Source organism: Scophthalmus maximus, chromosome 11 (genome assembly GCF_022379125.1).
Source record: "Scophthalmus maximus strain ysfricsl-2021 chromosome 11, ASM2237912v1, whole genome shotgun sequence".
Taxonomy (NCBI): domain Eukaryota; kingdom Metazoa; phylum Chordata; class Actinopteri; order Pleuronectiformes; family Scophthalmidae; genus Scophthalmus; species Scophthalmus maximus.
This window is the reverse complement of record NC_061525.1, coordinates 15,322,825-15,350,534: the sequence shown is the minus strand read 5'-3', so window position 1 is coordinate 15,350,534 and position 27,710 is coordinate 15,322,825. Positions and strand designations below refer to the sequence as shown.

The window sequence follows — 27,710 nt, the reverse complement described above, 5'->3', positions numbered from 1 at the left end:
AAAAAAGGATGCGGCTCGGTCACATGAAGGCATTTCGTGTCTTTCATCTCTCTCTGTAGTATTACTAAATCAACCAAATTATATAAATTGGTTCTCTGAAAAGAAAAGAAAAAAGATAATAATTTTTATCTGAACGTCTGGAAAAAGAATTCTAAAACATCTGTCAAAACATCTGTCCAATAGATCAGTACAGTTTGTTTTACATGCATCAGAAATTTATGAGGTGTCGCCCCCCCTCCCCCCTCCCATTAGTAGTTTGAGTTATGATGTAACATAAGAACAGTGTTTTATTACAGCGGTGTTGCACAACATGGGTCAGTGCAATCGGGGGATAAATCTCATGTTTCAGTCATCCCATCACAGTGGACAGTGGACAGGTGCCAGTATGAATTCTTCATTGTTATTTAATCTCAGTTTGGATGTCAGAGGGGCTGAGGGAGGACGGCATGGTGCAGAAAAGGCCAAAGGGATTCATTTTTGCTTATTATATTTATCTACTTGCCGAATATTCAAGTATACAAATTAAATCATAAAATAAGGTCAGTCAGCAACACTGACAGCTGTGATGTGGTCCAATGTATGGCGACCCACAGGTGCACTGAAGGGACAGATTCCGTCTGAGCGGTCTCCAGTTGTCCCTGCACGTCAACCCTATAAACACTCTATAAATCACATCTGGCAAAGGTATAGCCGTGATAATAGCATTCTTTGCCCTTTGCCCTCAGAGACGTTGTCCAGACACACTCCCCCAGTCGTAATGAGGAAGTGTTGTAACAGTGTCATCTATCATTGTGAAGTTGTTGAAGAGAACCGTCCGTGTGTGTGTGTGTGTGTGTGTGTGTGTGTGTGTGTGTGTGTGTGTGTGTCAGGGTTGGCTCTCATCAGGTTATCGGTATGTGGCTGCTTACACAACCACTCTTGTAAATCCTGACAGTATACACATAGACTGTCATTCTGCTTTATGTTCTGACCTGTCGCGGAGGATGACGGGACGTCCTCGCGAAATGTTCCTGTGAGCTTGTGTAATGTCTGTGGAAATTAAAATACTGTTGCTGTGGGCGGCACAGTGGGGTAGTGGTTGTCTTGCCTCGCAGCAAGAAGGTTCTGAACCAACCAACCAACCACCCAGGGGCTTTCTGTTGGGTTTGCATGTTCACCCCGACTTCTCTGCGTGGTTTCCCTCCGGGTACTCTGGCCGGGTAAATTTTTTCAAGCGTACTCGGGCCATGTATTACTACACCAACTCGCGCCGGTGCAGAGCAGCAGCGTGTCACTCCGCAAATCAGCTGTTACTCAGAGCTACCGCGGCTTATTCAAGAGACACAAGAAAACAAAAATGAGTGATTCTGAAAGCGACGAAGTGAATGCCATTCACTGTGGACGTAAGAGGATACCTTTTATGAACCAGAGTCTGAGCAGTGAAACAAATTCATTGATCATGTGATTTATTTTTTTCATCAACAGGCACGTGTTTGTTTTTACAAGAGAGAAGAAGATGTGTGCAGTTTAAGAACAACTTCAAAGCAACCGAAAATGTTTTTTAATCTTCATCCCTTTCTGCAGTGATGTAGAGGTGAACTTCAGGGTGTGTCGTGCACCGTGACATCACTGTGGGGGCGGGGTTACAGGTGCAATGGAGAACTCCATCAAGCAGGTGTGCAACAGACGTGAAATATTGTCTTTACCCTGTAACAGACGTTTTTTAAGCACAAATCATGTCAGTCCAAGCGATGGTGTATAGCTGCTGTTGATGACACAGAATTTTCCAACTGTCTCACACTTACACCCTCACACACACAACACACACACACGCACGCACGCACACACTCAAACGTCCACACGCACAAAGCTTTGTTACACACCTCACTGACACTGAGAATGTAAACTGAGTTTGTCACTACCCAAGTTATACACATGTGCACAGTTTACAGCGTTGTCCTGCTGTAAGTGTTCTTGAATAAACTTCTGCTTTTTAGACACCATGGGACGTGTTTCTGTTGCCATAACCTTTTTGGATAATGGCACATGAAACCATCCGTCATGTTCTGACACACCGGGCCACGTCACTGGCTCGCTGTCTGGCTGCCAGAGACAACAGACTGCCCGTGCTTGTGCCTGTTAAAGGAGAACACAGGCTGCTGCCCGGTGTGTGTCTGCGTATGCACGCTGACACGTATATACTTGTATGTGCCACAGTGTGTTCCTCTCTGTGTCTCGGTCCATGCAGCAGCGAGATGACGGTTCTTCCCCTCTGCCTCTCCGCGTTTTGCTTCAACACCAGAAATGTTTTTTTATGAAGGTGCTGCTTTGACCCATTGCAGCTCAGAGGGGGCAACTCTTTACGTGCGCATGTGGGCACTCTGCAGTTTTAGGTGCAGTAACACACTCCAACAGCGGCCGAGGAGGGCCTGTGTTCCAAGGACAAATGACTCACTGCTCTAAATAATGAACCACCAAATTAGTTTTTGCCCATGAATATCACTGAAAAAGCTGAGTCGGATCATACAGTTTCAGAAAGAGAGAAGCTGCTCCCACTTGGGGGGGGGGGGGGGGGGGCTTTTCTATGTGGAGACAAATAAGATTTGTGGAACTGGATGAAGAACATACAGCTTTGTGGACAATATACAATACTGTATATTTCTGTATTGCTACTCTAAAATACTAAAAGTGCTTTTCGGGGTAAATTCCTGAGCCATCACGTTAATGCCAAATAGATTTGGATGAGCATTACAACACAATTTAAAAGACCTTTGACTCACTGCTGTAAATAATGCAAGCAAACATTCTGTTTATAGCCAATAAAGATCAATATTTTGTGCATGTTGTATGCAGACATGGGTAGGGTTGAGTCAAGGGAAGCGGGAACACTGAATTCACACAAATCTCACAGCAGCAAAAACAAACCAATCTTGTGAATTGGAAAATCCATTAGGAAGACTGACAATGAGATTGTAAAAGGTGTGGGGAGCTTTGGAACATCTCAGAGTTAGTTAATCAATATAACTTCTGTTCTGTCACAGAAAAGGAAAATGCATCAATGAGTCAATGCATTACAGTACGTGGATAAATATAACATTGTTATATCTGACAGAGGACATGTCATGTAATCTGAGATTTAAACAGACACTTCATATTTTCCTTTCCAACTCTTAAACCCTGGTCCATAATGGAAATCAGTGTTTCTCACATATTATCCCTTGGATACTTGTTTGTGTCCGATGGCCAATCAATCAATAAATCAATCAATCAATCTATCAATAATCTATCAATCTAAATTTTGCAATAATTATGTGGTCAACTCTCAAATGGCAGATAATGCAAATCTGCATGGTCGAATCACAATCGATATTTGGACTTCAATTACATTTGATGGGCTTGCTTTGCTTAACAGGAAAATATAATTACATATATATATATATATATATATATATATATACACATATATATATATGTAATTATATTATGTATATATATATATCATATGTATGATGGATGGCCTCAACGCACCAGAAAATATACCATATCCTGTTTGTTTCTCTCCAGCCTGGATAATTGTGTGTGTGTGTGTGTGTGTGTGTGTGGGGGGGGGGGGGGGGGGGGGTGGTAGCTGTAAATTTATATTGTGATCATAAAATATGCATTTAAATGTTCCTCTGTCCTGCTCTTAAGTCTTAAGGGAGGGAGCAAAATGACTGTTGCTATAAATATACACAGATATTACTATAAACCTTTGACACAAGCAACACAAGAAACAGCATCGTCTGCTGAACCTTTTATTTCAAACTGAAAGAGGCATCCAGTCTAATACAGGCTCGTGTTGGTTCTAGATCTCATCAGGCCAGATCAGGAAACACAACCAGTCAGTCCCAGTTGGTTCCAGACTAAAAAGGGTCTCTTCACTGTGCAGCAGGATGTCTTTACGTCAGCGGCGTGATAAGCTGTCTGCTGACCCTTGAGGAATCCATGGATAAAAAACCTGCTTATCAGGACTTTGATGTGTGTGTGTGTGTGTGTGTTTGCGTGCGTGCGTGCGTGCGTGCGTGAACTCAGGTAGTCAAAGGCCTGGGAACAGGAAAGGGCCAGACTGTGAAACAGTCAGTGCACTTCCATGCTTGCCATTGTACATACATCCCAGTATGTTTGCGTGCATGTAGGTATGTAATATGTATTTTGTATAGTGTGTGATTTACGTGTGTGTGTGTGTGTGCGTGTGCGTGTGTGTGTGTGTGTGTGTGTGTGTGTGTGTGTGTGTGTGTGTGTGTGTGTGTGTGTGTGTGTGTGTGTGTGTGTGTCTGTGTGTGTGTGTGTGTGTGTGTGTGTGTGTGTTAAGAGCATCTGTAGGATTATAGGTAAAAAAGGAGATGTGGCCAGAGTATGAGTATTTAGCCACGCCTTTATTAGTATGCGTGGTACTATGAGACCTCACCATATACAGAGACAGAAAAAAGAAAAGAAAGACACGTTATCAATTGTACCTTACCTGTGTGTCACCACTGGTCTTAGAACAATTTATTTACAGATGGTCCTTGTGTGTTTCCCTTTCACATCTACGACCTCTGACTGACCCTCTCTCGCTGTGTGTTTGTTCATCTATCTACAAACCACACACGTGCACAAGGAAGGGCTGCACTCATCCTTCTGCGCTTTTATAAATCCCAGAACAAACAGAACAAATATAAGGCCTAACCTGGTGTGATTGCTTCAGATGAAGAGATGCAAGATATGGCTGCCTATGGAAAATACCAATGAATTATAAAGAAAAGCTTGATGTTATAAATATTTTATGTATTTGAATATTATATCTCTCCGTCACTTTACATAGTAGCCACAACATCAGACAGAGACAGAGACAGAGACATGTCCAGTTTTCAAATTTTCAAAATGAAAGGAAAGGAGTCATTTGATTTGTTCAGGTGGCCCAGGTGGTTTAGAGCATTGAAAGTTTAGGATTTGCAAGAAATTCAGTTCCTGAAACTCATTTGTTGGCATGCTTCGGAATCATGTTGGCTTGTCAAAACGAAGTTTGTTCTCGCGAAAGAACAGAGCTGCGAATGAAGGAATCCGTTTGGGGTCTGTACATGTGCATGTTCTGTGCATTCGTGTGGAGACGCATGCAGACAGCTGTTTGCTCACAGTGAACAGGATGATGCAAGAGAAAGTGACTGTTTCCTTTTCTTCCATGTGATTAAACAGAACAGGGCAGCACCAGAGAGCGTGCTTCCTCCTGTCCACATGTAAATCACATACAGTTAACATACAGTATGGGATCATCCCATCCTCTCTCTCTCTCTCTCACACGCACTCTCTCTCACACGCACACACAACTGCACATACCGTACATAAATTCATTAATAATACAAATCAAACAAGAACAACACACTGCACCTTCTCTTCCATTAATATGTAAATGAACATTTTTGCATTTGTGTGGAACATGCGTCTGAGTGGATTAACCAACAAACCAACAAAAAAAACAAAATCTCATATTTGGTTAATATGGAAGAAGGCAAGATGGGGAGAGCAAAAAAGGGGGAGGGACTTGGAAGTGTATCAGAACAGTATTATTCACAGGCCATTTGTGTTTGTGTGTATTTATGTGTGCAGCTCTAAGGGGCCTGCAGTTTTCCTCCAGACAAGTGTCTCATCCACTGTGAGTTGTCCTTTGCTTTTGAACCTCATGCTAATACTCTGTTTATACCTGTTTGCTATTCACGATAATGTTTTGTTTGCTGTTTGTCCCACTGCAGCATATGTCACCCGGGCAGCTGATAATAATTGTCGGTAGGTTTCACAATAATCAGACCTTCACATCATAATATCGATAATAACTTTATAGGTAACAGTTCCAATGAACATTCTAATTAACATGTAGCAATGTCATGAAATCAAAAACAAAACATAAAAAAGGCAGTGGTCGATTTTTGAACTTGGTACATTTAAAGCAATTGACACCAATGTGCTGATTAACGTTAAATCAAACAGTGCCAAAATTTCGGTACCTGCCGGACTCGGGGTTTGTCAGGTGGACGGGGTAGATGCATTTAAAAAAATCTGAGATCTTTGTTAGCTATAGACCAGTGCATACATTAGTATACACATCTAACTTGGCCAGATGAGAGTATTTCCCAGAATGTCAGATGTTCTTGTACCTACATGTGTTCAGGATATTATGGTAACTCTGCTATTACTGTCTGGTGTTGGCAGGTTACCAGTCACTACAATATCAAACTCTGCATCCCTGGTTATATGATCAGCTTCCTTATTTGATCCAGTTGCTGAATCGACTACACCAGCTTCCTTCTTCTAATGAATCTGCCAACTCATATTTTCTTTTAGGTTGCCAAATTCAAATTATTGTTTCATGTGATTCTGTTTTGCTAATTACATTTGTCACACAGTTTAAGACTCGAGAGGATTTCATCATGTTGGATGAACGTCTAAAGAGCCAATGCCAAACCTTTGACCCGTGAGCACAGAGGTGGTTGACGGAGACGGTGAAAGGAAGCAGGTGCAAGAGAGTCAGAAAAGGCGAGAGAGCCTGTGGGGCCAGTGGAGTTAATGTTACCGTGCCATGCTGGATTATCATCAAACTTGCTCCTTCGTCCCTGACCACCTCCTTTACATAGAGCCTGAGCACTTGCACATATACACACATTTACATGCACTGATCATTTCTTTAATTGATCACCTCATCTTCAATCCAATACTCGCTCCCTGGGAACAAGTGAGTGGTAATATTCCTATTACCGATGGTTGATTTGTTCAGTTGTGACAAGCAATAGATTGAATTATCCATATTCTTAAAATTCTACAATCAGTAAAGTGGTGATTTTAATAAATCCCTCCTGAATTAAATATGTCCACAGAAAAATAACGTGATGAAATCATAGCACGCAGGCATTGTTCTGAAGCGTCTCCTGACAAAGACCTGGTGCTCAAATGAAGATGTACTTAGGCCGACATGGAAAGACACCCTTACATGAAACATGTATGCATGGTTGCACCCGCTTGTACAAAAACACCAGCACACGAAAATACACACACACTAAGAGGAAAATGGAGATGTAGCTTCAAGATCAGAAACAGTCGAGGGCAATGATGCTAAACGTCTGACTCTCCATAACAATTATCCTTACAGGAAGTGACGGTGTGTGTGTCTACTTTCATGTTAATATTTATGGGTTGGGTGGGGGGTATATTTTCATACAAGATTTATCCTCACTGAAAAGGCCCAGACCTCACAGCCCCGCTGATCTTACTGTTACTGACAGAACCAGTCCATTTCGCACAGTCCTCCCATCATCTTCACATTGTGCCCTCCTCTCTTTCTGTCCCTGGTTGAACTCCGGTCAGCGCAGGGCAGCAGCCTTCCTGGCCGTCTTCATTATCCTGGACATTCCCGGTCTTTTCAAGTCCTACCTCAGTGACTTACAGTGAAGGAGACATAATATGTTTTTTCTGTTTTTCCCTTTCCTCTAGTGTGTTGCATAGGTTGTTTTTGTTGCAGCGCAGTTTCGAAGTGAGTAAGCGAATAGCTCAGAAGTTGAAACGTCATTCAGAAGGAGAAATTGTGAAAAAGAGGTTTGTTGCAGCTGCGGCGCTGCTTGCACTGGACAAAGTGAAATTGTGCATTGTGCACATCATGACACTGTTCACTTTCCTGCTCTGCAAGAAAAAAATGTTTGCTGTGACTGGTGAGTTTGCAAAATCCCCTCGGGCATTGGCGAGAGGTTTCAGGGCATGAAAGGTTAACAACAGGAACTGAATATATTTGTTAAGCTATTTTTACAGTACCATCCTCATCATGATCATCCATACCGTCTAATATCAGATGCCTGGCCAAGGAAAAGCAGTTCCAGCCTTTGCATTAGGGAGGTTGCATGTGATACACGTGTCTAATTATTTTGTATGGCCCCCGAAGGATGCGACAAACATTTAAAAAGGCCCTTGATATGAAAAGGTTCCCCCACTCCTGATTCCTACAAAAAATTTCAAAGATAAATAGATGCAGTAAACAGACCAAGGAAAAGCGAGAAAGTGGTAGAGAGCCATGAGGGAAAAGCCCGGTCCATTTAGTCATCATCCTTATGGGCTTACTGCTCAGCAAGAGAGCCATTATTGGCTCACTGTACCAGTGTCACACTGGCTCACAGTGAGCAGGCTAACCCGCAAGCACATGTAATTGGCCTTATTTGTGAAGCCATAAGCCCAGCAGTGGGAACCCAGAGACGTGAGAGAGAGATGGCACCTCTTCTCAAAAGGTGTAATGGAAGGAGAATATACATTCACAGCACAATGATGCACAAAAGTGACCGTCCTTTGCTGTAGATGTGTACAAATGATGAAAGAAGAATAAAAAATCGGATTATCTTTTTTAAGGAGGCAGGATTCTTCCTATTTCTCTCTCTCTCTCTCAGGATGAGACAAAAACAAAAGCACTGAAAAATCATCATTAGGGAGGTTCAATAATATATTGAAGGAGACTGCTGACGAGCCATTTCAGGAGCAGTGTTTTTCTGCCGGGGAGAGGAGCTCCCTTCACCGCAGACTTTTAGCTTTTCTACCTTTGCAGACCTTTTACATACACACACACACACACACACACACACACAAAACCCTACATTACAGGCTAGAGGAAAGGGAAAAACTGAAATAGCATAATATGTCTCCTTTAAAAAGTGTACTGATGTGTGCATCATGTAACCGTCAGTATACATATGCATGTGAACTTCCACTATAGCAAGATTTACCTACAAACATCTGGGAATCTAAAATAGAAAGAGAATCCAGCACTGGACACAGTGGTGAAGGCCCCACCGCTCCACTTCCCCGCTCCTTTTCCTGCCTCTCCCTGCTTTCCAGACTGTCTGTTTCTTATCGTCCCAACACTTTCCCTTAGGAGCTGTGGGCTCGCAGCAGCGGCGGAGAGTGGGAGGGACGGTGAGAAAGAAAGCAAGAGAGTATAGTCAGAATTGTAGATTAATGTACAGTACAGTGAAATCCCAGGGGTCTCATCTGTAGAGGGCAAATCTACTGTAACAATCACAGCAGCTTGTGTAAATAAGTGCCCATAGAAAATTGACATTATTGTTCTAGCTGGTATGTACAATGTACCAGTCTGAGTGCAGAGAGATGGCCAGTGTGCCATTTGTTCCCAATGCTTAAAATGCATGTTTTCTATTGTAAAACGTTATATATACATGGTGATATGATGAGGCCTAGTTGACTTAAGTGGTTTCATATGTTTCACAATTTTTGTCTCTCGCTCTCTTTTTTTCTTCTTCTTATTTTTATCCAAATTTTTTTTCTAAGTGGAAGCGCAATCATTTGTGCATCACATCAACCATGTGGGAAAACACAACTGAGCAAGTTGGCAGGCCCCGGCCTCATTCTCACAAGTGTCCTCTGAGATGAAATGCTGGTTCACAGCGATCAATCCTGACGTCACACATTTCCCCACAATTCCCAGAGGTGGTGCTGTGTTAAGTTTGTGAATTTCACTCATTGTTGATTCACACTGGGCCTGTGGTAGTATCTGGATCCTTTCCTAGAAGCACATTACCACCGCAATAACTGTTATAGAACCATGAACACACACAAAAAAAAGGGGTAGGGTTAGTACTAATAAATGATGCATAATGTTATCAGGCATTATGAGCATTAAAACACATGAGCATATGCAGGTCTGGTCAAGTTTTACACAATCCCTTCCACGAGTCGTCCTGCTGTTTTTTGGGGACGTTTGTTGTTGGCGGAGAAAGCCTGAAGAGCAGAGTTCGCCAGCAGACTTTGCATGTTTGGCTTGCTTTGGATTTACAGCACAAAGGAACTGCATCACCAATTGCGTAACCAGAACAAGGAAAAGAAGAAAAGCGTTCTCTTGGTATCTATCCCCAGTGATGGAAATAGCAGATGGTGGACCAGCCGAGTTGACCAAAACATCTCAACCTTGCAAAAGAGGAAAAGGAAATCTTGTTGATTGGAGGATCAAAAGCAGGCGAAGTAAGAGAGTGATAGAAAACGAGAGACAAGTACCTGCGTCAGTCAAACCAGATGTGTCGGTGAATGTATGTGCGCGTGCATTTGCGTGCAGGTGTTGTGACTGTACATAAAGATATCCACTACGTACATCATCCATATTTGAGTTTAGTCACTGTCAGTACTCCAGGGATTAACACACTACTGCTCCCTGCATAATAGGAGGGATTTAAAAGTCATTACAAGTTGTCAGAGATGTCCAAACGCGCGTGTGGGCCAGCGCGTGCGCGCGCGTGTGTGTGTGTGTGTGAGAGAGAGAGAGAATGGGAACATGTCACCCCTCTGTCTGGGATCAATAAAGTTTTACCATCACCAGTGTTATTGATTTACCTACCACAGGAGTGTGTACACATGCCCATTGATATTCATGAATTATGTATGTGCACACATTCATGCCTGCTGATTTGCATTGCATACAGACTTGCATACATACCTGGGGCTCAGAGGTCATTAAGGAGGGGCCGAACACTCCCCCAAATTCCTTGCCCTTCCACAAAAACAAGATTTAAAATGTTCATGTATTTTGTCGTATTACAGTAAATGAGGAAATCTAACAGCATTTTCTCATGTTAACATGCAAAACCTAATTGTTGTAGAGTGTGTCTAATATGAGACACTGTTTAAGACTATATTAAGTGTTCTTTAGTGTCATGGTGTTATATTTTCATTACACCACAGAATCAACACCTATAAAATAAACTTTGTTCTGCTCGAAGCTTTGAGGATATGGAATATGAATGGCATGAGCAACACCAGCTGACACGGCACCACTCCCTGCGTGTGTGTGTGTGTGTGTCTGTGTGTGTGTGTGAAAGAAACGTGATCTGGCTTGTTTATATTATATTTTATTGTTTTCTATTCTTGCCATCCAAATGTCAAATAACCCTGAAAGCTTAAGAAATATATTTGTATAATTATTTGTATATTTGTCGACTGTGCCAGGCAGAGTGATCTGATCCAAAAGGATTTGCATTTTCATTGTTTCAAAAAAACAACTTTCAAATTTGAATACACAATTTTGACTCAACGAAAGACGCAGACACATTTTATACAATCTAAGAATATGCATGATATTCAGTTTCAATTTATTTGCAATTTCTACCAGAAATTTGAATTTTTTGAAAATTCAATTATTTGTTTATATACTAATAATTTAGAAAAAAATAATCATTATGCTAGTATCCAAAAAGGGGGGGGGGGGGGGGTAATTGTAATTGCACAATATAAATGTTCTATGTATTATATTGAAAAAACACAGTGCACCCTGTTGTGATCATGTTTACCCCTGCATTCATTCATATGCAAAATAGTGCGTATGGTGTGAATTTCAATACGAGGGACACCAAGATCAGCAGCATCAGCACATTTACAGAGCATACGCAGTGTCTCGTGTTTTGCAGGAATCACCATCCGTGTCTGTGTCTCTGTGCAACTGTACATAAACAAACAAGTGTGAAGGAAAAATGGATTATAAAGCAGAAAAGCATGTGGGTTGTGTTCTTGATGATTGGAGTATGACTGTATGCTGCTCACGCCGTCTGTCTACTCATTGGAGAGCTCCCTCATGCAGACAACTCTCATCCCATGCCAGCGATGATGTCACGAGTGGCCCCATTTCTCTCCCTCCTATTGGTCCATCCAGCGTGACACAGCTCTCCCGTTTGACGTGCAGTGAACAAATTTACGTCACTGTAGTAAGTGGTCTGATCATCTTTCTCTCTGTCTCTCTCTCTCACACACACACACACACACACACACACACACACACACACCTGTCACTATTTCGTTTTCCTTTGTTTCTGCCCTCTTCTTCTTCAAATAAAATATTTTATATCAATTTTTTTTTTAATAAAATATGACAACCAGGTCAAAATAGGTACATGCTGTATTCATAGGATGCTCTTATTAATTGTACTTGTTGAATCTAATTAAGTCAGTGCAGAGGGGCAAGTTATAAAGACACGTGTATAAACAGGGTTAGTAAGATGGATTGTTGCTGTGTACAGTTGAAATTGAAAGAGTACAAAGTACAAAAGTATTTAGTGCCTTTGAATGGAACGTGGTTGTGGCTGCTGCCAGTTGTTTCAAGTTTCACTTCAGGAACTACAGTTTAGTTTTCCCTTGCGTCTCAACAATAGCCAATCATTCAGCTGACAATCCGGCTAACAGCAGGCCTGCAGGGGAAAATATCGATCATGTCGTCCAGACTGTGTGACAGCAAGGGCTGTGTTTTCAAGAAAAAATCTGGGCCCCTTGATAACAGGGGAGTCACGCTTGAATGCCCAAGGACAAAATTATTGCCAATCAAAAGAATCCTTTCGTTCCTTACATCGTATGAATCTGTAGATGCATATTTGCTCATCGGTGTTTTGCCGCTGGGTGATTCTGCATCTGACGGTTTTGTACCAAACGTCTAATGTTAGTGGTCAATCTTGTCCTATGGTGTTCATTCATATCATATGGTCTGACTCAGTGTCCTATTTCTTTTTCGAACGGTGATGAAGAAGACCGTATTATTTTTGCTTCGATGGACGTGCTGGTGCATTTGTGTGTGTGTGTAAGTGAATGTTGGAACTTGCACGAGAGGGTCGTTGCATGTTGGTCTGTTTCAGCAGTCATGCATATGTAAGTAAATGTTTGCATGGCACGAGATGTGGACATGCACGGGGAAGCGCCAGCTTACGAAACGTTGCTTGTCTTAAATGCAAATCAGGGGTGGTGATTTACTGTGTTCATAGTCAGATTGACTACTCACAGGGGGCAGATGCATGTGGATAAAATATAAAAAGAAGTTACCTGCATGCAATACCATTTTTCAAGTGCTTGACTATTGTTTTAGCTGATTGGTTTGTAGAACGCCCTGCACATGACAGGCAGCCATACTGCTCTTGAACTCAGTGGACCAGTAACAAGTCCGATTAAAGTATTACATGCATGTTCCTAGAATCAAAATAAAACCCTGGTAAGTTTTTTTTTATATATTATACAAACAAATGGTCTTTAATCGGCAAAGGGGGTGGAGAATGCTCTTCCTTTCGAATGCTCTCTAACTGTCCACTTGATGGCACCATTGGTGTCGCTGTCAAATATCTGTCATAATGAATCTTCATGTATGCTATTATGTAAAGTGTTTTTTGAAAAAGCCGACATAAGATGTTTGATTAGAAGCGAAATATTTTAAAAAACAACAGACATAAAAAACTAAACATGGTTTAAACGTGAATGAAGTTCCTCGTTGAAAGCGTATACAGTGCAAGCAGGAGCCCGTCGAAGAATAAGAGGAAGAGGTGAAGTAAAGAAAAAGAGAGAGTAGCTGTGTGTGCACATGAAAATAAGAATTGCACGGTACAAATAATCCCCTTCATGCAGAGGTAAGCATCTTCATTTGTTCCTTGTTATTTTAATTTGTTTGTTTTTCAGACGAACATCTAGTTGCTGCCTCAGCCACAGAAACAGTAATGAGGCGCCCCGAGGCAACTCACTGCCGGACAGGGAAAGAGATTATGGTTCCCTCTAATGGCAAAGAGAAATAAAAGCACCAAAAGCTTTTAAAGATAGGGTCGTCAAAAATACAATTAAAGAAGGAAGGTGTCTGTGTTGTGTCATTAGAAACGATCTTTTGAATCTATCTTGTCAGGGGGTTTTTCTCCATCAGTCACACAGGCATGCTGTGGAATTTTCTCAGGTCAGACTACATCTAACCTAAGAAAATGTCACCACATTCATCTTTCACTATTCTCAAAGCGCACGAGCCATACGCTGCACATTACTGATGCACATAATGACCAGTTACTGAACCGTTTTAGCCTTAATGGCTTGTTTTTTTCAAAGTATTTTTTTAGTAGGGCCAATAAGAAAAAAATAGACAAAACCCGCTGTTTGCATGTGCAGTACAAGATAACTACTGTTCACATAGAACAGATGAAAAGATGTGAAAGTATATTTCTTATATATATATATATATATATATATATATATATATATATATATATATATATATATATATATATATATATATATATATATATATATATATATGATTCTTGTTTTGTTTTATGATTTCTATACAATATCTCAATCACCTGCTGTTTTCTAGGCACTAAATGTGCTATCTGTTTAAATAAAAGCAGTTCAAATCACGTTAAATTCATTATAATTTGAACAACCCAACGGTGCTGCTGTGACCACTCACATCCACTAGATGGTGCCCCGAGGCAAAAGACAATGAACAATGTCAGTGTGCTGCTGCTCTCCAGAAACCAAGGCACATTACTCTTTAAAACAATTCCCAGAATAAAAATGTTGCTGTGTTTAATGCTTTTACTGAGGCTCCTGTGCATATCATTAACACAAATGATATGCACAGTTGATCACATGTTTCGTTGTTGTGGTCCCTCCGCTCATGTCAAGTCTTTAAAAGTAACTCTGTGTTCGGGGTTGGGTCAGGCTGCTGTACTGTTTACAGTATATACATTGAACATGGCCATATTTGTCATTAGTAAAAATGAAAATGAGAATTAAACATTAATAAACTAATTTTTGATGTTTAACAATTTCTCCGTATTGTTCAATAGCCAGTGAGCTAAGCTATTGCTACTATTAATGGTATGGTTATGATTGAAAACATCATTCAAGCTAAGCAAAAAAGAAGCAAACACTTTTCTTGCAGCATTAGTTAGCTAACTGAGAAGAACACATATCTGTTCCACCGTCTTTGCAGATGGCCATTGTGATTCTCTGCGCAGCTTTGGTTTGAACTCACGCTGCTGGTGATATGTCCTGTCTTTTACCTACTAATGGATATTTGTATGTTTGAGTCGCCGCTTTTAGCAGCAACCTCAATCAAACTGTTGCACTGTTGTCATGGCAACAAATAGGCAGTCATTCCATCTTTCCATTTCACGCACGCACTGAACTCTCCGCGCGTGCATTGACCTCACCCTTCCCCAATTGCAAACAGCCACACACACACACACCCACACCCACACACACAAACACACACACGCACACAGATAAATGGCTTAGATTGCCATCATAATTACATGGCAATCTTCGTCCACCTTTTCTTCGTCACAGCTGAGGCAGGTGGCGGAGACTCTGTGTATGTAATTGCTTGTTTGGCTGCAGATGGCTCCACCTGCTCTCACTGCCACCCAGGGACTCTAATGAAGTTGTAGGCCACCCCTCATTCCGGCTTCCAAAAGCTGCTGCCGCCATGATGACGGGGCCAGAGTGCTCCCCATCACTTTCTCTTTACCCTCTCTTGCCCCACTAAGCAGCTTTTCACATCAGCCGGCAGATTCACTGCTACTGCGCGATCCGACGTGCCGAACTCTCTTGTAGTATCTCTCTCTCACGCAGCATGCCTCATTATTGCTGCATAAAACTACTGGCAGATCTGAGGAGGGGCTACCCGATTTCCTCGCCTCTGTCTTAATGGTTATATCGATTACAAAGTGTTGGTTGTTGGTTGATTTGTTTTTTTCTGTCGCAATTCAAGGTCAATTGTTTCATATTATGCCTTTTTTAAATTCATATTTATCTTCCCCGTGGAGCAAGTGGAGAGTTTCTTTTCAATTCAATTCAATTTAATTTGTATAGCGCCAAATCACAACATTCATTATCTCAGGGCACTTTTTGTAAACTTACATGTTAAAACCATGAAACACGTCAAAATTGATAGACTTGTCTCAAAAGGGTGAAATTCTTCATTTTAATGTAAGACAGTACTTTCACAAATCCTCCAACTGTGTGAACCTACACCCAGCTGGCTCTCTGCAGGAGAGCTGCAGACCTGGGATGTTGTCAATGCACTGCAGCCACCTCAGACACCGTTCAATAAATGTCCTCTTCCGGTGTCCTGCTAGTCCTGAATATACTTAATGTGGAAATGAGGTTGACTGAATTATTACAAGGAACAAGATAAAACATTTATTTATTCAGCAGTAGCTTTCCACTGCAGGACATTTTCTCAACTGATATGCTTTGGAAATAATGCTGCAAGTGAATATGTTTTACCATGTCTGCAGTAATTGCATATTTATTGGACTTCTTTGATTCATTTTTAAACATTGTCACAACATAACGACATAGTTCAAACTCCAGAGTCCATTTGCTCATGTGAACGCAGTGACGAATAGGAAGGAGAGCGTGTTTTTCCTATACTGTATCAAAAACAGCAGCCCTAAGAAAGCCTGTTAATGGATGTCAGTTTTGTGTGTCCATTAGTTTTCCCCCACTATCCGTCTCCCTAATTATGGAGCCCTTATCATGCTGTTTAGAGACGCTGCAGGACAGAGGATGTCTGGGCCATTGACCACGGTGAATAGAGCTCTTAGTGAACTATAGCTTATTTCCAGTTCATTACCTCGACCTCTGTGGCTCAAACTCACAAGGATTTACCAGCATCAGCCAAGACGTGTTTTTTTCAGAACGCACCCTTCACGTGTCATTCAGGGTTAGATCTGTGTCAGTCCCACAGAATGGGCTGCAGATCATAGCAGTACTACCGTATGCAGGCTTTCAAATAACCTACTACGACACCATTTTAACAGTAACTGAATTGTAGAATATACACAGTTAAGAAAAGAAAACATGATTGATAAAGATATCATGTAATTGAAAAAAATAAATTGTACACATGTAGGTTATGAGAATTTATATTCTTTCACAGAGGTTAATTCTCAAATGATTGTTTTTGTTGACTATGAATGGGGCACTACTCCAGTAATGCCTGTCAATGGGCGAAAACGTTTTTGCCGATTCATTTTCATATGCAGAGAAATATGATCTCATTTCACAATATCATGTGTTCTCTCCGGCAGCCATCACTTAAAGAGGTGGAGTGTGAGAGGAAAACGCGGTGCTTCTTCTTTGAAACTTTTGGAGAATGTGAGTGGATTTGTGTATATAGATGATCCTGGTCCACACGTAAATAGGATGCCCGAAAACACCCAACAGTAAGGTCGCACAGTATGTGACATGTTGTCAGTGCACAGTAGGTCCACAGCTACAGTATGAAAATGAGTATATAAATGAGCACCTGTTCCTCCGCCGCATCCAAATATTCGACGCACAAGTGCATGAATATTTAGCAGGTGTCATTGTTGTGGTAATATGTATGAGGTTTCCAGTGTCCATGTCTTTTAATTAGAATGGATGTTCTCTCGCACGCACGCACACACACGCACGCACGCACGCACGCACGCGCGCACACACACACACACACACACACACACACACACACACACACACACACACTCCAGCTGACTTCATCTTCTATTTTGGGAAAGAGAGCTCACTTTCTCTAACTATTATGAAGGGCATTAGTCTGATGTAGAAATCCTTTTATCAAAAATACTAAACTTTGATGGAATATCCTCACAGCATCATACAAATAAATAATATTGAGTCATAATTATATGGTGGTCAACGTTTACTGTAAACAAAAAAAAAGAAGGTAAAATTGGCTCATGTTATTTTTCAAAGAACTGTTTTCATTTACATGATAATGATATGTATTGTGTAAGTGAAACTAAGGATCAGAGAAATAGCATGACAGGGTCTGAAGTAGCACGACAGGGCTATTTGGCATTTTCATAGAGCCAATATTATTTTTTTCTGTTATGCGTTCATTATTTATTCTCTTGTTGTTATTTCCATACTATATATTATAAATGGTTCTTTGAATAACAGCTTATTAAACAAACTCACCCTTAGTGTAGGGGACATCTCCATAACGACAAAAAATTTAATTGAATACTGAGCTCCTACTAAAAAGGACCAGGTGCTTGATTTTCACCGATTTATTTTAACCTGAGTTTCATGTTGTTATAGTGTTAAACACTGTGAAGTCAACCAGGATGTAAAAAGAAAGGAAAGATGAGACTCTTTGGGAATATCTGTTGCTGTTTCCTTCATCTGAACAGTGGATGCTGAAGTCCAAATGACCCTGTGTTTTAATTCTCTGTCTCGCTGTTTTCACTTTCCAGCTCAGAGGAATTACACACTTTTCTTTTTTCTGTCATACATACAAACATCCATCCATCCATCTGTCACACAACAGCCGACCACATTATATTAAAACCTTGATGTGTTATTTTCCTGTGCCTGCAAAATACAAAATAAGATCAAAGTGGACAGTAGGATAAATACTGTTTTCTGAGCTGTATATTACAGTAATACTAGAACGGCCCAACAGTCCCCTTAAAATTCAATAAAGCCACACAGTCTTAGATTCCATTCCCCTTAATATGACAGATATTTTTCATCAAGGTCCATTCCCTGGGAAATCAGTAAAAATGTCTGCTACAGTCCTGGATCTGCACCAAATTTGTATGTTTTAAAGCTTTTTAATCCCTTTTTCTAAACCTAACCCTACTGCCCTGCAGGGCTAATATCCCCTAACCATGACCCTCAAAACCCCCTGTGGAGAATAGCTACGACACTGAAAAACCTTCACAAAAATAGTTAAGTGCCTTGTGGGGCACCTGGGCTAATATCCCCCAACCCCTTCCTTCCACCACGTTTCGTAAAAGTCCATTCAGTAGTTTTTATGTAATTTTTCTGACAGACAAACAAACAAACAGACGGTCAGGGGTGAAAACAACCTCCTCGGCGGAGCTAACAAACGAACAGACAGGGGGTTATATAATTCAATATAAAATTAAATCTCATATCATGCACACATGGTAGGATTATCTTCTCAGTGCATGGCTTTGTGCTTGGTCTATTCACTTATGAGAACTGCAGTGCATGGTGTGTGTGTGTGTGTGTGTGTGTGTGTGTGTGTGTGTGTGTGTGTGAGTGTGTGTGTGTGTGTGTGTGTGTGTGAGTGTGTAAAAGAGAGCAGAGGAGACCGAATGTGCATTGTAGTGTTACCAGGAAATATTATTTACTAAGGCAGGATGCCAACAGTTGCCTTGTCAACCTTGGTGACTGTTGCAGTGGAGTGCATTTTTGCTTGTGCTTTGTATCGACAACTACACAGTGTTTCAGTGTTTGTTTTTTTAGACCTTAAGTTGCATGCAAATCCATGTGGGAACGACACACAGGCCTCAGTGACAGATGCTATAATTTGCTGGCATGAATATGAAAGAGCGACAACCCAGAAAGCAGGCTGGCTAACTTGTGAGTGAATGATTTGTTAGATGTGTCCAATTGAAAAATCCAGTATCATTGAGCTCAATTCCCTTTGGGAAGTTTGAATGTGTGTTGTTAGTCAACCTCCTCCATCCCACAGAGCTTCAGATGCTCACCATTACGAATGTGATGTGCAGAGAAAGCGTTCAAATCCACTGCATGTTGATATTTGAGTTTAACCATAGGCTTTAAGATAGAAAAAACTAATAAAAATGACAAATACAACCAAATAAATAGAACTTGAATTAAGAAAAAACATTTATTTCTACCTAAAATGTAAACATAAATAAACTTTTCAAGGCTCGGGCTCTAAACATATCGGTTGATAATAATAATATCGGCCAACCGATATACTTTGTTGGTCGGACTCTACCTGAAAGAGACAATTCTGCTGTCCAATGTGTATTTTTACTATCTGCACTACTTTTGGACTTGTATGTTAGTGCAATTGTGGATGCCGGACTAAAGGACATAATCTAATACACTACGCTTCAACGCTGCCCACATTTTCGGTGAGATCCTCCGCTGGCTGCAAAGTGGCCACATAGGCTTTGATTGTTGTTTGTCCTGTATCACATCAATGTTGGCATGGGATGGGCATGTGTGGCTCTATTGTTGTATGAGACTCCGTTAAAGGCCATTTCCTATGGGCACTGATGCTTTTGTGCCCGGACTTCCTTCCTACTATTCACTGATGACGTCATTGGTGCTATTTCAAGAAGAGCACACCGTGAACTGTCACAGAACAAATGTCTGGGGATGTGCACGGGAGGGGTTCAAACTTCACTAGTTTAACTGGTGTCCAGACATTTACAAAAAAATCTGAGAGGAAAAACAAAGAAAAATGAGTCGGGATCATTCAAGGTGCAATGGTCCAAACAATGCAAAATAAAAACATGACCCACTTTTCCTAAAGCTGTTGGAAAATCGTGAATGAAAGCGTGAACTGAAAGGTATCAGAGCTCAAATCCCATCTCTGCCCCTCTTTGTTCACAGCTCAGTGTTCTATGGACAAATGTCAGGTTAAGTAAAGTCTCATATTAGGTTTTCTGTAAAGCTACACATGCTCTTATCATTCACCTTCAGAGCAACATGCTGTTATCTGGGCTCTGTGTTTGCACACTATGATCAAATCAGAAAAGGATGGCAAATCAAGTGATTCATTGGCGACAGTCACAGGACTAATGTCATATTCCAATTTAGGTTTGGTATTTTTAAAAGAGCTGAGGATTTCTACAGACGGTCAAGCATGGTCAAGAGGTTGAAAGTAGGATGTTAACCATATTATAATTGAGCAAAAAGAGGGGGGGGGGGGAAATAGAAAATATGGATAGGATAACTGAATAGTAAAACCAAAAACCAAACCATCACAGAGACACGAGATACAACTCTCAGTGTGATGTGTAATGTTAAAAAAAATCTGATAAAACAACTGCTGTAATCAGATTGTTAATTTCTGTCAAGATTGTCATATTGATCAAGATTCAATGTGGATTCAAACACTAAATAAATTATTGATAATACAACATAAATGAATCAATGACATGGACCAACTGCGTGCGTTGATTTGCTCTGTCCTGAGGGCACCATGCCGTTTCCAGTTATGGATTGACAGAAGACCTGGTTTATTTGGTCTGCACAATACGTCAGTGTTTACATCAGGCAACCTTTAACCAAGTTACTGTCCCTGCATCAAGTCTTTCTTCTTTGTAAGAGCTGAGGGGTCATGTTTACTGTACTGGCGCAAAGGACACAACACACACACACACACACACACACTGCACACTCAAATAGAACCTGCCCGGCTATGAAGCTCAAAGAGAGTGACCATCCATGTAATACAAACAAAGCAGCCTGGGTTTACCGAAGCGGCTCAGTTGTAATTGGATGAGATCCAGTATAGACACATGGGATTGGCTTTCATCTTGTTGATTGCATATGCTGCAGTGACAAAAGGTATAGGTTTACAGTGGTGAGCATCAAGCATCAAGCTTCCTCTGTTTGATATCGCAAGTGCCCTCTTGTTGATTGCATATGCTGCAGTGACAAAAGGTATAGGTTTACAGTGGTGAGCATCAAGCATCAAGCTCCCTCTGTTTGATATCGCAAGTGCCCTCCAACACCACCATCGTAGATCGACTTATCCTGTAAGTGATATTATCTTTAGTCCTGAAATGGTGGAATTAGTGTGGGGACTGCATTTTTAAGCTGACTTCCCAGTGCCGGGCACAGTAGGTGGCTGCCTTTAAAAGTGTGGTATGTCACCATGGTAACCTGCACATCGCGATTCTGGATGTCGCATCCAAATGCCCCCTCAGCGACCATCGCCCTGTAAGAATGGCACCACAGTTCCCCTCTGCTTGATTATTATAACCTTTGATGAAAGTGCAGAGGGGAACTATAACAGATGGCACATGGACTGCTTAGGCGGAGATCTGAATATTTATAGTGGCACTTCCATGACACTATAAACTACGTCTATAAACACTGTGAATGTCAATAAACACCTTCACTTTGTGCCTTGTTTTGTGGGAGTTGTATGACCATCCACCAACATGTTATAGTGTTTCTCCCTACAAATTCTTTTTTAACCCTAGTAACGGCCAGAGACTATTACTTTGAATATTTTTTACACACAGTATATTATTATTACTACACCACAACGAAGAAAAAAACCTGTCACCGTATATCAATAAAATCCTCTGAAGACATTTGTTGCTTTTCATTGCACTGTGGGTGAATGAGGCATTATTAGCTCATGAGGCGTTTCTTCATGATAAAAGGTCCCTGAGAGATTTACTGACCTACTTGTCTGCAGGTCTTGATTCAGGCAACAGGAACTCATGGCAAGGTTTGGAATCAGACACTGGAATCACGTCCTTCCATTAATGCACCGCAAATGTCCCTGTACAACACGAAGATTTGATGCATGAGAGGTAATAGGGGGGATATCTGTTGAACAATCATCTGGCTGGCTGCCTCACTACATCACACCTGAGCTGACATAGGATTTTAAATCATTCGCTCCACTGACAGCTCTTTTGCAGTTGTTCAAACATTTTTTTTCTTTCTTCTGGACTTATTCTGTACCGACGGCACCCCGAGGTCACAGTGACGACGTGAAAACCTGAGCTGGCTGTTCTCCGAATCCTGCAGTAGAAATACTGTGGACGCAAAAGAAATAACCTCTGCAGTGGATTACAGAATCGTGGGCATATACTTTTTAACTTTTCCTGTAATCTCAATGATCTTGTGCTAATGATCACAATGCAGATACCAAAGAAAGTGGTGAACTAAAATTAAAACACATTTTTCCCAATAGAAATCAACACTCCATTCTGCTGCCAGTTTGGAACTTGACATGTTTTGACTTGTTCTCTTTTTACTCAAATAAAGCTGAGCCAAGAACCACACATTAGGAGACATCTGATATTCTGACTCATAATCCTAACGAGTCAATTAAGATGATATCAGAAACTGCCAGTACATTTTAAAAAGTAAAACTCCAAATAGATTTTGACCTCATGCTGAGAGTTCAAATGTTTGATGAATTTTTCACATTATGACATTTCTTATATCTTTTATTCGAGTTGATTTATTGGCAGACTTGCTAGTCTTCATCTAATCTATTTTCCAAGAGGCAGCTCACTCAGCTGTCCTGAGAAGAAGGTCAAGAGGCAGTTATCAAAGGGGACATCTGCATAATTCTCAACATGTTTTGTCCCAATTATTTCTACTACCTAATCATCCGGTGATATCTCTCTCTGTGCATGAATGACTTTCTTGCTTCTCTCTTGTTGCTCTTCTCATTTGCTGCTTTCTGTTTCTTTTAAGATTTGTTCTTTTCTGTTTTATTTTCTCCTGCAGGGATGACGGCCCTCATCCTCCACATATTAAAAAAGCCAGAAGCGATTTTTCCATTGACTTTTGGACTGATGCAGAAAATAACCCTTTTGTGACGAACAAACATTCATCATACTTACACATTTTGTTCAGCAAGATAATCTTCTATGATTTTTGAAACCTAGAAGAAAAATATATCATGTTAGGCTACAAACAAACTACACCTCTGTTGCATCCACTACTAAGCCTCTTGCCACTTCCCAATGGTAAGTTGATTTGGTGTGTGCTTACCTCTCCTGCAAAAGCCTCCCCCCAAAAAATGTATTAATACTTTGGAAGAGCTCGAGTGTAATCACAATGAGGCTTTAATGGCAAACTTGTCAGTAAATCGTTGATTGTGTTCAGCGCGATCTAATGTCGCTGCCACAACCTCTGTAATCTCATTTAACCACTTGTTAGCAAGAGTTATGTATTTACTGATTTGTTTTACATCATTCAATAAAAAATAAATACAAAATGTTGAGCTTGTGTTAACCACAGACCTTACTTCAGGCTCTCCATAAAAAAGTATAGTTCAAAGTGCAAAGTGTAATTTGCTGCGTTTTTAAAGACATTTCCCTGAGTCGCTTTTAAAAGATCTTACTGAGTTTTCAGTCGTTCCCTCGATGGCTTAAAAGGCCGTGGCTCTTTACACACCATCAGGGGATAAAACAGTTGCACCGTAGGCTTTTTATGCCTCTGCCGGAATGCAAATTTCCGTGTCACAGGAAGTTTAAATGGGACAGGAAGGTCGCTCCTGAGGATGTGGTCATGAGCTGATATGTGCAAGACGGCAGTGATGCAAAGTTGTGGTTGGATGTTGCCGCCTGTGAATTTAAATAACTGCAGTCGACTTGATACACTGTATATTTTGTATATAGTGTTTACGCTCTAAATTCAAAATGTGATTTATTTTACTGGAGCAAGTGCATGAAACTGGAGACATTCGCTTGGATTCGTTTTCTGTTTGCCCGGCAATGCTCGCAGACTAAAGTGGACACATCTGTTTGATCGTGCTTATGACTCAGTCAACGCTACCGTCAATGCACGACCCACGTCATAGGCAAGGTTCAGAGGGAGGACATGTACTGTAACACCGCATGAAAGAGATTGCGATGTTTGAAATAGTTAAAGCCAACTCACAACATGAGTTCTGCATATGGTTGCAGTTACAGAGGTTGGGCGTGAGGCGAGCTGCTGACGCGCCTCTCCTCCTGCAATAACCTGGGTGGGACGTCGAAGTGTCCACTTACAGTAAGCTTAGCCCTAAAGCAATCAAACATCAGCCTTGAGAATAGCAAAACCGGGTCTGAGCCACGATGTTGCTCCCGTTGCCCTGAATTACAGTCATAGAACTTTTGAATCTCAACATTCAATTTACTGACCGTCCTCCCTGATGACCACAGCTTCCCTGTGGATGAGGCAAGTAGAATAAGATTTTAAATGTTGAAGAGGAATAGTTGACCATTTGTCATGATGCTGCACCAAATGCTCCCTGTCCTCCTCTCCTTGCTTCCATTGTCATCCCCGTTTTCACTCCTTCTCTTCTACTTGCTCCTGTGCTGTCTTAGTAACTCCAACAAAGCATTTTTCTCTCAGATTGTCATTGTTAATTTGATAATCTGCTGCTTACTGATGTCACACATTCAGTGTGTCAGAGGTCGCCAGGTTAGGAACGTGCTAAAACACAAATCCATTCACGCGGAATATACAGTTACAATAGACATATTGAAAACTGTTGGGATTTATGAGAGAAGATTGATACCAAGCGTACAGTTTGTTAACTTACAGGAGTTTCTGACAGCATGCAAAGGCTTACAGGTTTAGCTGTGATGTGGATTTATGTTACACTTTCATGAAACTAAATTCAAGTTTCACTTTCAAGGTAAAGCTTTTAATGATGAGAAATAACTCCTCCTCTGGTCAATAATGATCTAGTCTTTACGCTAATCTGAGATAAGATAATTGGCTCCTGGCTGTAGCACCTGGTTTTGATCTTTTCATAACTCTTTCCCAAAATGTCCAACAAATCTTTTTTTTGTTTTTTCTTCTATTTACATCCTGTTACTCATTGTACCCATACGCTGTCCCAGTGAAGAACTGTACATCTCGGCAGAATCTCAGCCAGGAGACTTTTTTCATTGAATATCGTCGGGAAAGAGAAAGGCTATGGCTATGTCTACATTTTCAGCCCAGTACTATTCTGTCAGCATTCCTGGGAAAATCTAGCAAGTCAAAGCATAATTTTTTTTGCGTGCGTGCGTTTGTGTGTGTGTGTGTGTGTGTGTGTGTGTGTGTGTGTGTGTGTGTGTGTGTGTGCTTTTACCATCTTGGGTAGAATAACTGGGTTAGGCCCTTCCTTTCATCTTACTCTCACAATTGGAAAAGTCATGAAGTCATGTGTTCTTGCATTAACACGTTTCTGTTTCATTTAAGGACCACATATTCCTCCAAACCTTAACCCTACAGATTCTAATTCAGATCTGTTCATTTAAATATAGATGAACCCCTCTAAAGGTATGTGAGAGACCATCTTTTCAGCATCTATTGTCTCCACCTTTGTATTTCTCCTACCCCATGATTCTTTGCGGGCCTTATTCAGTTGTCAATGAATAACAAGATGAGGGTCAATGTTTTCAAAGGCAGGACAGCAGTGACTGTTAGTTTTGAGAAAACCTTTTGTTTCCGCAGCTTTTCACATTGACCATGATCTTTGACTGGGTTGTGCCGAGGTACAGCGTCTGCGCTGCTTTCTGATTTGGGTTTATGTTGATTGGTTGACCTATGTCCTCCTCATCGATGCAAAATGTATTATTGTTTTCCTTGTTTCTCAACCCTCCGTGACCTTTTTGGGATCAATGACTGTTGGAACAGAGACTGCATCTGGGTAACTTTGATCTGGGCTCACAGCAGACTTTATCTTTTCAGGGAAATGCAGATATTTGGAAGAAACCAGCCTTTGATTTTGGCTTTTGGACTTTGGCACAAAGATCAGTGAAAAATAGAAATAGAATCCTTTGTGAATGAAAACATATAAGGTCATCACAAATTAGATCAGTAACATGGGATATTTAACTACAGTCAGTACGAGACGCATTTTGTACTTCATGGTTTAAGGGGATGATAATAAAACAAGTGTTTAACAGAAATGATGTGCAACCTTGCATTCACTTTTATACATAGAACACAGAATGGGATATACAGTTGCCAAGGCCCAGTGCAAGGGATGTCTCATTTTTAATACCCAGCCAATTATCTCTCCCCCTTTGGTTGCTTTCATTCATTTACCTCTAGGTTGAATTAGATTATGTCAAGGTCTATATGACAATTCATTTAAGAGAATCCAGCCCCAGCAGGTTCCCAGATGAACTGTCGCCTCTGAATACATCTGTCTCTGCTTCATGAGCCAAAGGTTGTTCTCCCTTATTCTTCCATTCCCGTTGGATTAGGATATTATCACCACATGTCTCAGTCAGGTGCATGTTTCAGTACATTTTCCAGGAAATCAAAACAGTGTTTGATGCGAGTTTCCCTGTGACTCTGAGAGCATTGAATTTGCCCAATGTAAAGAACATTTCTAGGAATTAAGTGCACATACATCTCACGTAAGCGGAAATAAACTACTTTTTGGCTTAAACTTGTTAAAACTGATTACACAATTTAACGGTGCTAGATAAATGACACCATGCACACTTATATTGGTCCCCTATCAGCCTTTATGTCTCTCTGTTATTGCAGAAAAAGACATACTAAAGAGGGAACCTCGGACGGGCATTCACTCTGGTGGAGAGAGCGCCGGGATTTGAGAGGCTTAAGAAACAACATACAGTTTGTCGTCTTTCTACTATCAGTAAGTAAAACAACCAGCCTACTTATTAATACTACTGGACGATTTTGTTTAATTTTGAATTTTTATGGTTGTTTTCTGCATTGGACAGTTGCATGTGCCAGTTCGCCAAATCAGTACAACCTTGTGAAAGTTTCACTTTACCTCCTCCGTTCTCTCCAAATTGACTCTAACAACTTCCTCAGGAGCTCTGAGGAAAAGTACCTGCGTCCTGACCAACGTCTTGCGACTGCAGCATCTTCACGACAGTGACCAAACAACAATTCCACCTGGAACCACTATGGGCACGAAGGTTGTTTGTTGCCTCTTTGACTCTAACAGTGTTTGGAAGCCTAACCCCAAAGAACCAACTTCCCCCATGTGGATCTGCGGTGCAGAGCTGATCCACTCTGCCATTCAACGTGTCTCTGAGGTGACACACGTCCGTCTTCATTCTCTGCTCGCTGGCCTGGCATCCCCTACTCTGCCACTTGTTAACCATGTTCCACTGACTAATCCACGGGAGCGGTGAGGCATTGGAAATTGGCACAAATCCCACAGTGATCTACCGTCTTGCCTTTTCCCATTTGGCGTGGTTTGCTCTCGCTTGCGCACACCTCTGCTCCACACTGCCATCAATTTGTGTTCGGCGGCTACGCTGCCATCTGTTAAAAGAGTGCAGAAAACATGCTCGTGAAATACAGATGGCCTAGCTCATGTTCCATGAAAAACCCATCAACCTTCCATGGGCAGAAGAACCAACGTCTGTTGGTGACTCATTGATGTATATGCCGGGCGAATATTGCTGGATCTTTTGAGTAAT

At 41.1% G+C, this 27,710-nt stretch overlaps 1 long non-coding RNA gene across 1 annotated transcript; it reads right to left on the bottom strand.

Annotated features, from left to right (window-relative positions):
• Positions 1–1,446: 1,446 nt before the first annotated feature.
• LOC118298921 lies at positions 1,447–23,755 on the bottom strand. Its single transcript, XR_004789717.2, has 4 exons — positions 23,666–23,755; positions 23,163–23,203; positions 21,984–22,084; positions 1,447–1,686 (listed from the first exon to the last, which is right to left on the bottom strand). It is a non-coding gene; the product is annotated as an uncharacterized LOC118298921 (long non-coding RNA).
• Between the last annotated feature and the right edge of the window lie 3,955 nt (positions 23,756–27,710).